General features: G+C 53.3%; 1 protein-coding gene across 45 annotated transcripts in view; it reads left to right on the top strand.

The window, feature by feature from the left end:
- The window catches only part of LOC126569102 (zinc finger protein 271), a 49,463-nt gene that overhangs the window by 56 nt on the left and 34,407 nt on the right, over positions 1–15,000 (top strand). For 36 of the 45 annotated variants that reach the window (XM_050225931.1, XM_050225962.1, XM_050225946.1 and 33 more), the window contains exons 1-2: positions 1,535–1,777; positions 8,749–9,164. The gene's annotated coding sequence lies outside the window, so the exon portion shown is untranslated. Of the gene's footprint in view, positions 6–734; positions 858–1,534; positions 1,778–3,358; positions 3,500–5,892; positions 5,953–6,734; positions 6,801–8,396; positions 8,551–8,748; positions 9,165–15,000 lie in introns of those variants that run through there. The other 9 variants (XM_050225939.1, XM_050225932.1, XM_050225937.1 and 6 more) reach the window with 9 other exon arrangements.

Raw genomic sequence — 15,000 nt, forward strand, 5'->3', positions numbered from 1 at the left:
TGCAGGTAGGTTTGCGTTTTTGGAATTATTTATGACACTCCTTCTACCCACACCTGCTGCGAGAGCCCAAAAGGTAGAGGCAATGACGGTGCGTCTGGGTATACGGCCTAACGTCGGGGTTTCTCCTGCTCTCGGAGCCAGACAGAACGATGCTGCTGATGCTGGCTGGCTGGCTCGCCAATTGCTCACTTTCGCTGTCTTTTTCGTGCGCGCGCGACACCGGGCCGGTGTCTAGAATCCCGGTAAACGGTGGGCGCGCTCGGTATGATTCCATTTCTTGGCATCGATGGATGGATGGGCCCGGTCGCACGTGCTCAGTGGTGTGATTTGCGCAAGCGTTGACGGCACCGCGCGAAAGGACTTCCGTACCAACTTCCTTTTCATAATGGGGGTGCCCCCCCCCCCCCCCCCCCCCCGCCGCCACCAGTCCCCTCCGGTTGGCCCGATCTCCATAAAGGACTATAGAAAGGACAAGAAAGCAGAAGGGTAAAGGGTTTATGCGCCTCTCAAGTGGTTTTCATGAAGCATAGCGGTTTTATGCACGCCCGACAGAGAGCGATGCCATGCTCTGGGAGAGTGAATGAGACGGTGATTGCTTCGTGTTTGTTTTGTTTTTGTTCCGCTGACGTGCTTGGATGTGTGCGTGCGAGCGTGTTGCGGCAGCGGCGGCGCTCTTCTGCTGCGGCGGCAGCGATAAATTTTTTCCCGTGCGCACCCCTCAGGCGCCGCCAGTCCAGGTTCAGGTCCAGGTAGCAGCAGAAGTGAGGAGCCGCTCCGCGATCCGGGTCGACCCAAGCCAAGTGTTAGTGCATTTTGGACAGCCCAGCCGCCCCATAACCAAGGTCCATCATCTTCATGTGAGTCCTTTTTGCATTTTTCTGCTTGTTTTGCTTCTCGATCCGGGGGCGAGGCGATGATCCTAGCCCTCTAGTTGGCACTGCGATCACAGCCACCCGTCTATCCGTCGTCGTCGTCATCCTGGATGCACCAGGCGAAACCTGCGCCTCTTTCCGGCCGTCTGCGAAACCGTTTGGACGCCGGGTTTTCTACGAAACAGTAGCGGGCCGAACACCTAACAGCAGCACGGCGTGCTTGGGGCGACGCGGTGGTGCAGCAAATCGACCAAATTCGATTGCTCCCCCGCGCTCTAGCGAGGCGTTCTCTCGCTCACTCCTAGCATCTGGGTGGCGTGCGTGGAAAAAGGAGAGCGATAAGGCAAGGGTTACTTTTCAATACCCTAGCGCTTCGAACGCACAAGTGGCAGCAGCAGCAACGGAGGAAAAAGCCGCCGCCATGACAGTCGCCAAGCTCATCGCTTGAGATGAATCCGAGACGGCCGGGTAGTGTGCGTGCGTGTGTCGCTTTCTTCAAACAGCAACCACAGACACGGTAGTCGAACGTGGTGCGTATGTATGTGTGTATGCGGTTGTACAGGGATGAGGCATTTTAGCAAACGGTGCGCGCGAGCCATCGAGTAGCCTCTGTCTGGTGCTGCTCCTTCTGATGCCCAGTTTTCAAGGTGGGCTAGCGCGGGCCGGTTCTCGCGTGTGGTGTGTGCGCTCCTGCTTGCTTGAGCTGCACCGTGCGTGCTCGTGTGTGTGGGTGTGTATGTGTGCGTGCTCGTGTGTGTGCGGTCTCCCCCGTGCTTTGGCCCTCTAGGAGCCTTGGCACAAGGAAGAATCTCAAGCGACCGGCTCAAGGAGTCGACTTCACCTCCGACACCTCCTGGTATAGCAAGCAGAGCCTTCTGTGGCCCAAAAGTGATACTCCTGAAGATGTATGTGTGTTGTATGTGTGCAGAGTTTTTGTTTTATAGCATTTTACTGTGAAGGGAAAAGATGCTCCTAAAACAAATGACAATTCTATTCCTACGATTTGCCGGCGGTTCTCGGAGGTACTGGGCGCATAACGCGCCACGAGCCCTCATGTTGAGGTAAACAATACCGTGGGCGCGGCACACTAAGAGCAGGCACGTGCGCTAAAGGAGTACCGGCGAACGAACACCACGCGGTGACCGTCGTTTCAGTAGCGCCAAATCTTCTAGATACCGCACTCCCGGCTATTTGTCCTCTCGGCCGACTCAAGTGGACGCGAAGGCGTCGAGTGGTGGTGCCCTGGTGTGTAAAACGGCGGTCGCGCCCTTGAACTCCAGGAGAAAGGTGGAACACCGTGTACGAATCCGGCAAGGACACACCAACACACTTGGATCCAGCGTTCAGAGAGCATGTTGCATGGTGGTTGCTACTGCTGCTGTGGGTTCTATTCTCCCCGTTTGCTATGTTATGCTGGCTGTGGCCTAAAGAAGACCAACGAGAATGTATGGATTGCCATTACCCAGGACCAAGGTTAACCAGTACACCGGTGAATGGGTGCTCTAATGTTAAAAAATTTTGGGGGGCAAATGTTTCGTTTTAGAGGACGAAAGTTGTTCGAGGTCAAGCAAGAGCCCATCGTTACCTTACTGTTACTGAGAATTCATTCTGGCGACAACGGAACATAACAGAACGGCAGCACAGAGACTATGCATCGACAACATTGGTGAATTGTGGGAACCACAACGAGATGCTACTGCTATGGTTACTATGTTCTTGAACTGAAGTGCTTGGGTATTCTATGCCGCCAGGTGGAATCAATTAGCACACCGCGAATTGGCACCTGGGTGAGAAACAGGTCCTCCAGAGATCCTCCTTTCATTCGATTTATTACCTTCCGCCAGAAATTGCACCTTCTCGTAGCATGGAGATTGCGTTTATACCATTTCGCCTTCTACCAACGTTTTGGACCGAACATTATTTGTACCTTTTTTTGAAGGCTTTTCCCCACCGGTGTAAAGGTTGACTTTGTGAGAAGGATTTTCCATGCAACCCGTTTTCCGGGTTGGATCCCCGGCAGTTGGGTCTCTGCTCGATTGTGCGCACACCCGCTACCAACCGGTCCCAATATTTCCAGAGCGAGCGACGCCGTTTCGGTGCGTTTCTCTCCGTTCTCGCGAGATTGGGATGAAGGTGAAGGAATTGATCAAGGATTGCGCAAAAGTGCGGGACGGGCAAGAAAGAGATAGATAGAGCAAGAGAGAAACAAGGACGAAGAGCACGGATGGTGCGCGCTGTGCTGCCGTTGGGGCCTGGCCCCGGCCGCCATGATGGCGACAGCGGCAGCCTGCCGATCTGCGCGGTGCGCCTGCTCCGTTCGCTCCCCATTTTCTCTGGGGCGCGGGTTGCTGTGCGCTTGTCTTGCTTGTGTACCGTCAGCACGTGTGCGCGTGTGTGTTTCAAGTGAAAATTGGAATCGTCGCCAACCTCTCGCATGGCGGTGCTGCTACCGCGACCCTGTTGGCCTAAAATCGTTCGCGGCAGAAGGTGTGGCGAGTGTCGCGTCCCGTCGTCGTAAGGAGCACAGGCTGGCTTTTGACGGAAGAAGTGCAGCAGCAGCACCAGCCAGTCGCAGCCCCAGTGCAAACGAACTTGCAGCTTCTTCCCTCGCTGCAACGCCCCTGCGAGTGAGTTGAACCGTCATCATCCTGTGAATGCGCGACGTGTGTGAATTCGTGTTGGGGCCCGCCACCGCACCCGGGGGTGCTCCGTGATACTCGACATGATGGTGGGAAGCATCATGTTTGCGGTGAAGCGCGCTTTTCGTGATTCCAATATTGTCGTGGCAATTGCTTAGAGAAATGTGTTCGCGCCAACTCGAAGCAAGGGACACGTCAGGTGTGCCAGATGCTGCTTGACGCTCGTGCAGCATGTTCCACACGGACGACGCCTAGAGACCGGAGATGCAGTGGAATATCCGAACATCTTCTGCGGTCGTTTATGCAACTAAACTAAAAAAAAGCCAGTGGATTCTTTGATGCATGCGGTGCAACGATGGCTAAACGAGTGTGATGAAAACCATAGTAGGCGGAAGAAATGATCTCAAGTGTGACATATGCCGCCGGTGTAACGGCAGTGGATTTCCTATAGTTCTTTAGGGAGTTGTGCTTTTATGCTTATTTGTTTTTTTTATTCCGTGAAAATGGGTTGGGCAAGGAAGAACAGATTCACAGTAATTTTAGATTCACTGGTGAGCTAAGTCCAGCATCTCGCATTATCCTCTGGAAGTGTTTCTGTCCCCAGTCGGGGATGCGATTGCGGATGATATATGTATCGTCTTCCTATTTTTTTTTCACAACCAAGCAGACTAGCTTCCTTGTCCAAGGACACAACGTTGCTTTCTTCCTCAATTGAGAGTTGGTTGAGGCTTCCTTCGCTGAGCATAGGCCCCGCACCGAAGCCGCGAGAGTTCGCGCTAGAGGGCACAGCAGCAGCACCGAGAGAAAGACAGAGAATCCCATCCTCCCCGTGAATGTTTCTTTTGCAGCAAGAGCCCCCCCCGCGATGCAATATTCGCAAATGTGAGCATAGCATGGGGAGAGAGGGAGACATCATCGAGCGCAAATTCTTGATGATACGGGTTGGCTGGCGCTTTCCTCTTCTCCTACAGCAGCCTCCCGTTTCCTGTCTTATGTGGGGCTGGCGTGCAAGCGAGATGGTTATGTTGGATTGAAAATCATCCAACCCTTGCGGTCCCCGGTGGAAGAGGTGTGGTGCATCACCACCGCGGCACTGTGATGCGCGGCGGTGGTCGGCATATGGAGAGTGTCGTCGCGACGCGCAACGACAGAGAGATTGTGTGTCTCGTGCGCGCACCCACCACCGCAGAACAAGAATTAAGCTGTGGTGGTAGGTCGCAGACTCTAGCAGCCGCGCTGCCCCAGTCCGTCGTGAGACTGTTCGAAGCTCTCGCTCTCCTCACCACCCCTTCGTCGTGGTGATGATCCTTTTTTCCTTGCCGGCGCGCCCAACCAAAGCAAAGAAAGTGGTCGGACGATACGAGAAAGCCGAAGCCGCCTCGCCGCCACACGGAAAGAGAAAGCAAACCGGATGCCGGTTTTGCCGAGGAAAATTCCGGTAGCCGCCGATGGCGGAAGCACCGAAGTAAAATCGGCGAAAAGCGGGTGTCACAGAGCAGCGCGCATTACAAGTTCGCGTCCTTTTTCCCATTCTCTGCTTGCTATGGGCCTTTTGCGTACCTTTTGAGGAGAGTGTACTGACTACTATACTATCGAGGAAATAGCGCTTGGGAATTGGTTCCATGAAGGTGCGGTTTAGTTATTTTGTCAACTGGATGTCAGTTCGCCCGAAAAATCTGGAGCCACGATTATGGCAATCAGTGCGGGCAACGCAATTTTACAGATTTGGCCTTTGTAGCTGCTTAGAATGTCACCGAAAAAAAAAGGGAAATGTTACGCACACCCCCAGGATGAAGTTAAAAACACCGCCAGTCACGGTTGAACGCGCGCGGTGGCCAAGAATGGGGTTCAACGAGCGAGACAGAGAAAGAGAGAGATAGAATGTTAACGATGGGAGGAGGGGCCGAGCTTGTGCGCGCGCCCGCGCCCGCGCACTGGCAAGGTGCGCGGTCGCGGAGTCCAAGAGAGAGAGAGAGCCGCTACCACACCGCACCTCAAATGGAGTGAGAAACGCGGTGCGACAAGGATCGAACACCACGATGCTGATGACACGGAAGAGCGAGCGAGAGGGAGCGACGAGAGAGCACGCAATAAGGATTCACTCGCGCGCGCTCTGGTTTTTGGGGAGGGGGTATCACAAAGTAGCCCGTGGCTGCGTGGTGACGGCGACGGTGGCTAAGAAGAGCAAGCAGCATAGCATGCGGATGCGGCCCCGGTGCGCAAGCAGGACGACGCTAAACAGCGGGAGGACGCGCGGGGGGGGGACCGCTTCAGCTCTCTCTCTCTCTCGCTCACCGACCCGATGCCGTCGTGTGACCGAGAACCGGCCGAACGACGAACGGGTGTCGTGGGTTCATAGCGATCGCGGCGCGGGTCTGCGGGCACAGTTTCACAGTTTCTCTCCAACTCTGCCGCGCCGCCGTCTAGGATTTTGGCGTTCTGTGAGTGTCTTGTTTTTCTTCTTCTTCTCCTGCCTGCCTGCCTTTCTTCCCTGCCTCGTCGCATTAGTAAAAGGGGGAGGGGGGGTCCTCCCTTTCCTGTCGCTCGGAGTGCTACTTTTACTTCTAGCTACCGCTATCGTCGCCACCGTGCAGCGAGTCTAGCGCCACCGCTGCTTTCGCCTGCGAAGTTGTGTGTTGTGTGAGGCCCCTCGGTACCACCGCCGTCGCCACCACATTGCTCGGTCAGCCCCGAGGGAGCCCCGTTCTTCTCTGTAGCACCTTCGCCGTGCCGCGAGTAAAAGTAATTCCGTGTCCCCGTCCGCTCCTCCGTGGGGGCCGCAAATTGGAATATGCAGCAAACGGGGTAGCGATGGTTGCTGCGGTGTGGTTTTGACTTTTCGCTCCGTCCAGAAGTCTAGCTTTTTTTGTTTTGATTTTTTCTTCACTTTTACCTTCTTAACGTCCCTTTTTTTTTGGTGGGGGGAACGGCGACGGTGGTTGGTGGCCCTGCGTATCGGTGAACCCTTCTTTTATGCTTTCACCCTGCCTGCCCCCCCTGCAACGTGCGGTGTCGTGTAATGTGCCTGTTTCTATGTGTGTGCTGCGTCATGTGCAATCCGCGCGGGGGCTCGCGAATGTAATTGCGTCGCGCTCGCTTGCTGCTGCTGCTTTATCGCTGTCTCGTGAGGAGGGGTCGCCAGCATGCCAGCAGCGGCAGATCTAATTCATTTTCGGTATCTGCTCCGCTCTTCGTCCTGATCTGATCGTGAGAATAATGTGGCGATGCGATTGGAGACAAAAAGTGTGCTAGATATGCATTTACTTCGTATGGATATGCGGTCAGCTCGGTGCGTATATACATATGAGTGTGTGTTTGTCTCTGTATGTCACTGCTGATGGTTTCAGATGACATGCCCCTCTGCTTGCTTTTTTCCTCGGCGTTCACTTGGAATTACTGCGCCCAATCTCAAAAGCCTCGCGTTATCTAGCGTGCAAATTGTATTTAAATTTTTTTTTTTTGCCCCATAAATTGCTACCAAATTTACTGTTGTCCTTTTTTAAAAACCTTTTGGCATATCGTGCGCTTCGCGCGCTGCCAGATAGATAGGCTTGGTTGGGTTAGCTTGAACTCTGGGATCTCGAGCGGAGGAAGTGTGTTTAAAAATAGATTTAGAATTTATATTTCAAACACCACCACCACCACCACCACCAGCAGCAGCTCCGCCATCTCGTCGCACGCGCTTGCTTTGCGCTTGTTGCTCTCTCGCTCGGTCGCACACTCTCGTCGCGATGGTGTACCTACCGCCAGCATCATCATCAGAGTGTGCGCTGCTCTTCTTTCCTTTCCTTTATGTTTTTGTTGGCGGCGCAGCTCCTCCGCACACCGATTTTTCGATTCGGCTTGGATTGGGACCGAGTGAGCCGAGCGAGCGATGGGATGGGATGCATGCATGCGGGGTTTATAATAAGCGAGATATTATAATTATCGCAGGCAACGATGGTGGCGGTGGCGCATAGTAGTTGGCCCGAACATCAGAATAAACACAATTAGTGTGTGGCGCGGGGCTTTAGTTGGTTTTTATTTTTGGGATTAGCCCCTCACCCCGCCGCTGGTGTGCATCACGACGATGTCTGTACGTACTGGCCAGCAATTGCATCAGTTTTTGGTGGGTGGTTTTTTTTTAATTTTATTTTTGTTAAATTTTCTGCTTTCACCTCTCTTCCCTTTTTGGGAAATTTACCTTTGGATGTTGTGTCTGTGTCAACCGCAACGTGTAATGCATAGGGAGGGAGTGGGTTGCAAAGTGCACGATATGCAGCATGCTGAAATGAATGTTTTTCCTTTTTTTTTCACCCCGTCGTAGCAGTCCCGTCGTTCTGTTTGTGACCAGGGGCGCGGAACGAGAATTGAAATGAGAGATGGGCTGGGAGAGATATGTGCTCCAACGAGAGGACACGGTATGAGGAAGAAGTAGAGTAGGCAGGGGAGCGGCGTATGCGTCTGTGTATGTGACGCGGTGGTGTGTAAAGTGCAGTCAGCCTCTTGCTGCTGCTGGGGTGGGGTTCTCGCGCGCCTGCCGGACCGCTTTTTCCCGTCCGCGAGGAGCGTCACCAGAGCACCACCACCACCACCACCACTGCCGCGCTGACAGTGTTTGTGTGTTTCCGCGGTGGCAGTGCGCAGAGCCGCCATGTCGTGCGGCGCGTTGCGTACGGCGGGACCCTCTTTATTGCTTTTGGCTGCACCCCTTCCTCGTCCATCTATCGTTCGCTCTCTTTCACTCCCTTCGTGCTATGCTGCGGGTATGTGTTTGTACCAGCGGCGGGCGGGGTAGTGGTATGCGTGTGCGAGGCGAGGTGCACCGCAACCGCGTTGATGATGATGATGGTGCACCCGCATCACTTTTATCAGGGCAAACCATGGTGCGACAGTAACTCGACAGAAGGAGAGAAGGAAGGCAGCACCGACCGCACTTCCTCCGGTAGAAATGCATTATTTCGCTCGGTTTTTTTTTTCTTTCTCTGTGGTCACTGCCCCTCGCTCTCGTTGTCTAATAGTTTGCTTCTAATTGTTTCCCCCACATTTTGCTGCAGCAGGTAGCGAGACCCTGAAAAAAAGGCAAACAATGAGTTTAAAATCCAGTGAAAAATAAGAATAAGTGTCAGCAGCAGCAGCAGCAGCAGGCTGTGGCGAGTCGCTGTCTCCCTGTCTCTCTCTCTTGTTGTTCTTTTTCGTATTTCTCGTTATGCTGCTTTCTTACCCTCCTATTTGCTTGCTCCTCTCTGTTCCGCTAGGCGTTTAAAGGTGGTGATCATCCAACCCTAGAAAAGATAACGAGTGCATCGTATACAAGTGTGTGCGCGCGCGAAGGCAAGCAGCGGAGTGCGTAGAGCGGCGAGGAAGTAGAAGAAGTGTATGCGCGAGTGAGTGAGTAAGTAAAGGGGGTGAGCAGAGGTTCGGCAGAGTTTTGCAGCAGCACCGCTCTACCCAGCCAAAGTGTACGGTTTGTGGAGTAAGTGGTGCGTGTGGTGTGCAGCAGCAGCAGCGGCGTCGACGAGGACGAGGACCAGGAGCAGCGCGGTTGCCTGATCTGTTTAGAAGCAGTGGAAGCAGCAGAGGATAGAACAACACTCGTCTAGGAGCGTGCAGTTGGTGACGCGGGAAGGAGTGCGCTGGGCGCGGAACATTTTATAAACAAAAACAATACTCGGTAAGCGAACGTAAACCCGTAAACCGGCCGCCATGTGCGCCCATGAGAATAACACTGCCGGTTCTGGGCTGCATAGAGCATTGTTTCTTTTCATGATCATAGTTTTTGAACTTTTTACCATGTTTTTTCAACCAACATATGCTGATGCTGCTGCTGCTGCTGCTACTGCCACAGAGCATGCATGCATTGCACGGGGTCTTTCGTTACCCTCCCCGCCGGGAGTACGGAATTAATGTTCTACTGACATTGAAAGGTTTTTGCAAAAGCAGCATAATTCACTTCTAAAACTGTCAATAAACGGAACAATAAATCCACACAAAGCAAGCGACGGGCGAGAGGAAACGCGGGTGCCCGTTTTGGTCCGGTGCGCGTCGTTACTGACGAACGCAGCCAGAACGAAGTACGCAGCCTGAAAATCATTCTCACTGTTGCCGTCCCGCTTACTCTGTACCGTGGTTGGGTTGCTACGGGAGTTGCGTGCGGAGCGCCACCACCATCACCAGCAGCGCGCACCAACCCGAAATGGTTGCCAGTGGACAGTGGTGGTGGTGTGGTGACGAGAGCGCGTCACCACGGTTCCTCTACCGCGCGGGCGCACGACCGCGCATGAACACGCACACATCCAACCCCACCACCGACACGCGGAAGCGCTTTGTGCGCGCACGGTGACGACGATGACGACGGTGGGTGCGTGGAATGGCGGCCGTTTCGTCGCGATGCTCCGTCCGAAAATCGTTTCGATGATTCTCTGTGTTGACCGACCTTCCGCCGCCATCTTCTCGATTCTCCTCTCCGCATCAATTTACTGCTGGTGCTGGTGCTGCTGCTGTGTGGCCGCGCGTATTGTTTCGCGGTTTTTTTTTTTCGGAAGGAAGCATCAGCCAGCTAGCAGCCGTTCGGGCGCAGTGCACACAGCGGGGCGAGTTTTAGCATCGAAATGTAATCGATCTTCACGCCATGTCGCGCGGCGGGATCCCGCGGTGCCGTCAGCCCATTATTTCTGTTCTTTTTTGCCTGGAATGGGTGGGGCGCCCATAACACGCGCGCTCGTCTCGTGAGGGGTTTTTTTCCCCTGTAAATTGAAGCGCGGTTTTATTATTGTTATTTGCGAATTGTCTGAAATAATAAAAAACACAGTCAGGCCCCGTAACAAATGGTTGGTTAAGAAATTATGCTTTAATTAGTGTAAACATGTTTTATGATGATGATTGAGCCGTAAAATTTGTAAAGTGTTAATAACACACAAGCGTAATAGATTTTTCACGATGTGTTTTTACGGGCACCCGAAAGGAAGAGTCACAAAACTTTCTTACCTGAGGGGGGAGGGGGGACTAATTAACGTTTGCCTGTCACTTGGTTTGGCAGGGCATACTAGATGTGAATTTGGTTTCGTTTAATTTATGCTGCTTCTCTGCCAGGTGATGCATAGTTATTGGGAGTCCTACAGATGACTAGGATTGGTTTTTATTTACCAAAAGATATAGAATTACACTGTACTGCCTTGTAACCTGCGCTGCGAAATGCAAATATCCGCCACGTTAGCGCCAAAAAATCATTTTCTCTTAATGTGCTTGACCAGCGAATGCTTCTGTTGTTGCCGCTTCTTTAACACAATTTATGCATTTGTGCCTCCCTTTTTTTGTAGCGGCAATAAAGCAATAAAATCCAATCTACAGCAGCAACAGCAGCAAGACATTGTTGCACCGCGCCGAGCCACCACGGTGTAGTGCAGCCGTGCGCGCGTCTTCTCCAAAGCATAAAATCTGTGTATTTCAGTCGCCGCACACAACACTCCGTTGCTTGGATGGAGGCGGCGTCGTATAGATTTTGGCTGCGAGAATTAAACGACGTCCGCCCAGGAACGCGCCCTCAAGCACCATGACGACGATGCGCGGGCTCTCTTAATATGTGCTTGCTTTGGTTGGTGAGGGCTGATCTTTTGGAGCCGGTTCCATCATAACTCGTCTCCATGGATGAAACAGAAAAGGGGAGGGGGAGAAAGGGGAGCTGTGCTGTAGGAAAGAGTATACGAAGCGGAATTCTCGCGGATCACAAAGAGGCTGGACACTGCTGCTGTCGTGTTGGGCGTGCTGGGGATGCTTGAAGACGAATAAATGGTTTTCAGATGTTTTGGAGTAGCAGCACTACAACATCTCTCTCTTTGCCTGCCTCTCGTGTGCCCTCTGCTGGGCGGATGAATTGGTTTTCGCTGTTCCGATGTGCTTCTTGGGGCCACATTGGAGCTGCTGTTGCTGTGGCGCGGTGTTAATGCACAATGGGCTGTCCTGGCCCAGGCCCTGGCCCTGGTTGCTGCGAAGAGAAGAATCAAAACGCAGAACGAAAAGAGGAATATAAAAAACGGCGGCTCAGCGTGAACCAAACCCCCCAGCCCCAGCCCCAGCGTCTTTGAGGACTAACCAAAAAGTCAAAAGACGGAAAGACGACAACGCCACGGTATGGCTGGAGAGCAGCAGAAAGGAATCAGAAAATTGTGCGAAGAAGTGTAGAAGATGAAGGGCAGAAGGGAGGAGTAGAGCAGGACCATACATTTATTCGGACGCGAGCGAGGCACAACAAAAGAACAACGTCTTCGTTGCCATCGTCTCCACCCTACAAGCCCCAATGGAGAACCGACGGTGGCGGCGGCAGCGGCAATAAAGTGTGCGATGACGATGATGGCTGGGAGGTGGAGGCGCTCCCCGGTCTTTTTGGAAAACGAACGCGATTGTTCTGAGAAGAATGTAACGCGCGCGAGGCCGAAACAGAGAGCGAAGAGAACACAACCAGCAGCTCCGTGCGTTGTGTCTTCCCTCGAGGTCGAGGAAGAATGGATCGTTCTTTACCATCCACGACGCTCCCTCTTCCCTCCCAGCACTTTAAGCATAAACATAGCAGTCACTCCCCACGCACGACGCGCGCGCTCTGCTCAACCAGCTCCCTCCTGGACCGCGAGGTCGTTGTCATCTTCGTCGTCCGCGGGGGATTGAAAGTTGATTCATCTCCCGCTGGTTTTCCTCCATCCAATCCTGGCTGGACGCGGGGAGTGAAGGTAGACGGCCGGCGGCCGGCCTGCCCCTCTTTCTCGCGCAAGTCATCGATCTTGTCGTGTTGCTGCCGTCGCCGCCGCCGCCGCCTGCTGTTTCGTTGGTTAGTGGAAGGTTGTGAGGAGGGTGAACCTTCTCTTTCTCGCTTCAGCGTGGCATCGTCAGTAGGGGGTGCGGGTATGTGGTCCCCCAAAACCACCACCCTGGTATGTGGTGGTGGGAGGGGGACTGGTTTTTCGATTATTTCTGCTTCTTCTTCCTACGTCGCCCACATTTAATCTCCTTTGGTCTCGTGGCACTGTGCGGGGTGGGGGGGGGGGGGGGGGGAGAACGATAAAAACAGCGTTCGTTCTCGTTCTTCCTCTTTTGAGGAATATTTTCGAGTAGATACTTTTGAAACTAATTTTGATTATTAAAAATATTCTCTGAAATTTCTGAAATAACGCACTCCCAAAACATTTGTCACACACTGTTCTGTGTTCGGGGGAAAAGCAGGCGGGTGGTGTGTAGGGTTGTGAAGTGCAAAACAGAACAAAGTGAGCGGGGCACCACTCCAACAGCACCTCACCACCATCATCATCATCGCAGTAGGCGAGGGGCTTATTGGCGATCGTGCACAGAACGGCTCAGCACATAACAGTGGCGCGTCGCATTTTTACTCTCCTTGATGCTGGCACTGGCATAGTAGTAGGCCCAGCATGAACGACGATAAAATAAAACATAAATCGTGTATCATCACCATGATGCTGCTCTCTTGTCCGTCCGAATGTTCGTCCTCTGAAAATTGTCGATTTTCCTTCCATATTTCTCTCTCTCTCGCTCGCTCTATTCATATACGCCCTGGCGGGGGTTGATTGAGTGTGTTTCTGTGTGCGTTCGATCCCCTCACCCTCTTCTGCCCCGCGAGAGAGAGAGAGAATGAGAAGGGTTCAGGATCGATCGGGGTGCACGATTGTGTGCTCTGCGCGGCTGCTTCTACCACCGTCGTCGTCGCCGCCGCCGCCATGTTGTTCTGGGCGCCTGCCAGTGTATTATGTTGCCTACCCACTATTTGTATGTGTGCGTTTGGGCTGGCGACGATTGTGTCGTCTTGCTCTCTCGCACACACGCAGCATACCGACCGCGCCACGCCACGAAAAAGAAGAAAACCTGCTGTGCGCGCGGAAGGGGTCCACTGCGTCGTCGCAACCCAACCCCTCGCATCGACCAACCGGTTTCGAATCGGAGTTGGCTGCGTTCGTGCGAATCGATAATTGAAATGGAATTGGAATTCGCTGGCACGGCGCTTACACAGAGCAGCAACCGGCGAATGATTCGGTTTTATGAGGCTGGCTGACTGGCTGGCTCTCTCATCCTCTCCATCTCTCTCTCTCCGTTCGCTGCTGGGGGAGGTGGAGGGAAACGGGGGCGACGCACAACATTAAACCGGCCCCAGCGCGGTGACGATTTGCGCGAATTTCTCTTCTCGCAGACGTGGCTGCTGCTGCTGCTGCTCCCCTTTCTGGTTGGCCTGGTCTCGTGGTGGATGATGATATCGATGATTATTATTTTTTTCGATTAGCGTCGTCTATTATTGGTACAGACGGGAGGGGGAACAAGAGGAAGAGCACAGTGCTACACTAGGCAGCAGCGCTTCACCATCGTCGTCATCGTCGTCGTCGCCGTGTGTGGGCGAATGAATTAGAGGCAATCAATTGCGTTTGCAAACGGCGGGAATGACACCACTACCTTCCAACCGATCCTCTCCTGTCCCAAACCACAGACGCGCACGCAGTTCATACAATGTTTCGAGCGCTTGAAAAGAAGGGAAAAAGAAACGAGAGTATCACAGTGTGCGCTTACTTGGACCCTGGTTACCATACTTAACCTTCCCTTTAAAGGGTGGCAATCGCAGTTGGCGCGAACATCTGTTCGTCACTGCAAACGTGATGCAAACAACAAGTGGACTGTCAAATAGTGTTGATGGATGATTGGCAGGCAGCCAGGCAGCCAGCGAAGCCAGGCAGCCGTGAGACGAAATGAAAAGATGAAAATTGTGCTATCCATCCGCTGTTGTTTGTTTTATGGTAAAGGAAAAGGGAGGTGTCGATTGTGAAGTGGCGGTTCTTAATCGTCTCCAGCGGCGACGGGCGAGTGCAGCATTATTTGTGGGGGGATCAATTAATCGGAAACATTGATGGAAGATCTATATATGTTGATGTAGGCAAGATCACGAGCGGATGAGGGGCGAGCACCCTGAAACAGAGAGCAAGCGAGACAAACACAGACACACACCACCACCCCCTCATCTCTCATCCGTGCAATGTATACGGATATGCGCAGGCGTGTTGTGTTGCTGCTGCTCGAGATGATAAATAGATTAAACGATGGCATCAGAGAGGAAGAAGAATGAGGAAGGGAACGGGTGGGGGGGAGGTGGGTGCGCATGCTCTTTCGGTTTCGTCTCGCGTTTCAAATGTGGGGTGGCGGTTGTTCCATCAAATCACGTCACTCCCCCCAACCCCAGACGCTCCTTGCAAGCGTTGGAGCGATGGAGCAGCATCTCAAACACACAGATACTAACGTTGGGTTCTCCGGTGTGTGTGTGTGCCTGCGCACCCTGGCATAACGAAGGGGGTGGCACGGAGGAGACCCACACGAAACCGCGCGCGAACTCGTCCGCGACTCGGTTTGGCGCGAAGAAAAGCGCGCAAATCATCCTCAACCTCCGCCCCCTCCCTCTCTCTCTCTCTGGCAGGTCATTCCGTCTCACTCACACCCATCCATATCATGATCCATGTGTGGTTGGTGTA

This window comes from Anopheles aquasalis, chromosome 2, assembly GCF_943734665.1.
Source record: "Anopheles aquasalis chromosome 2, idAnoAquaMG_Q_19, whole genome shotgun sequence".
Lineage (NCBI taxonomy): Eukaryota > Metazoa > Arthropoda > Insecta > Diptera > Culicidae > Anopheles > Anopheles aquasalis.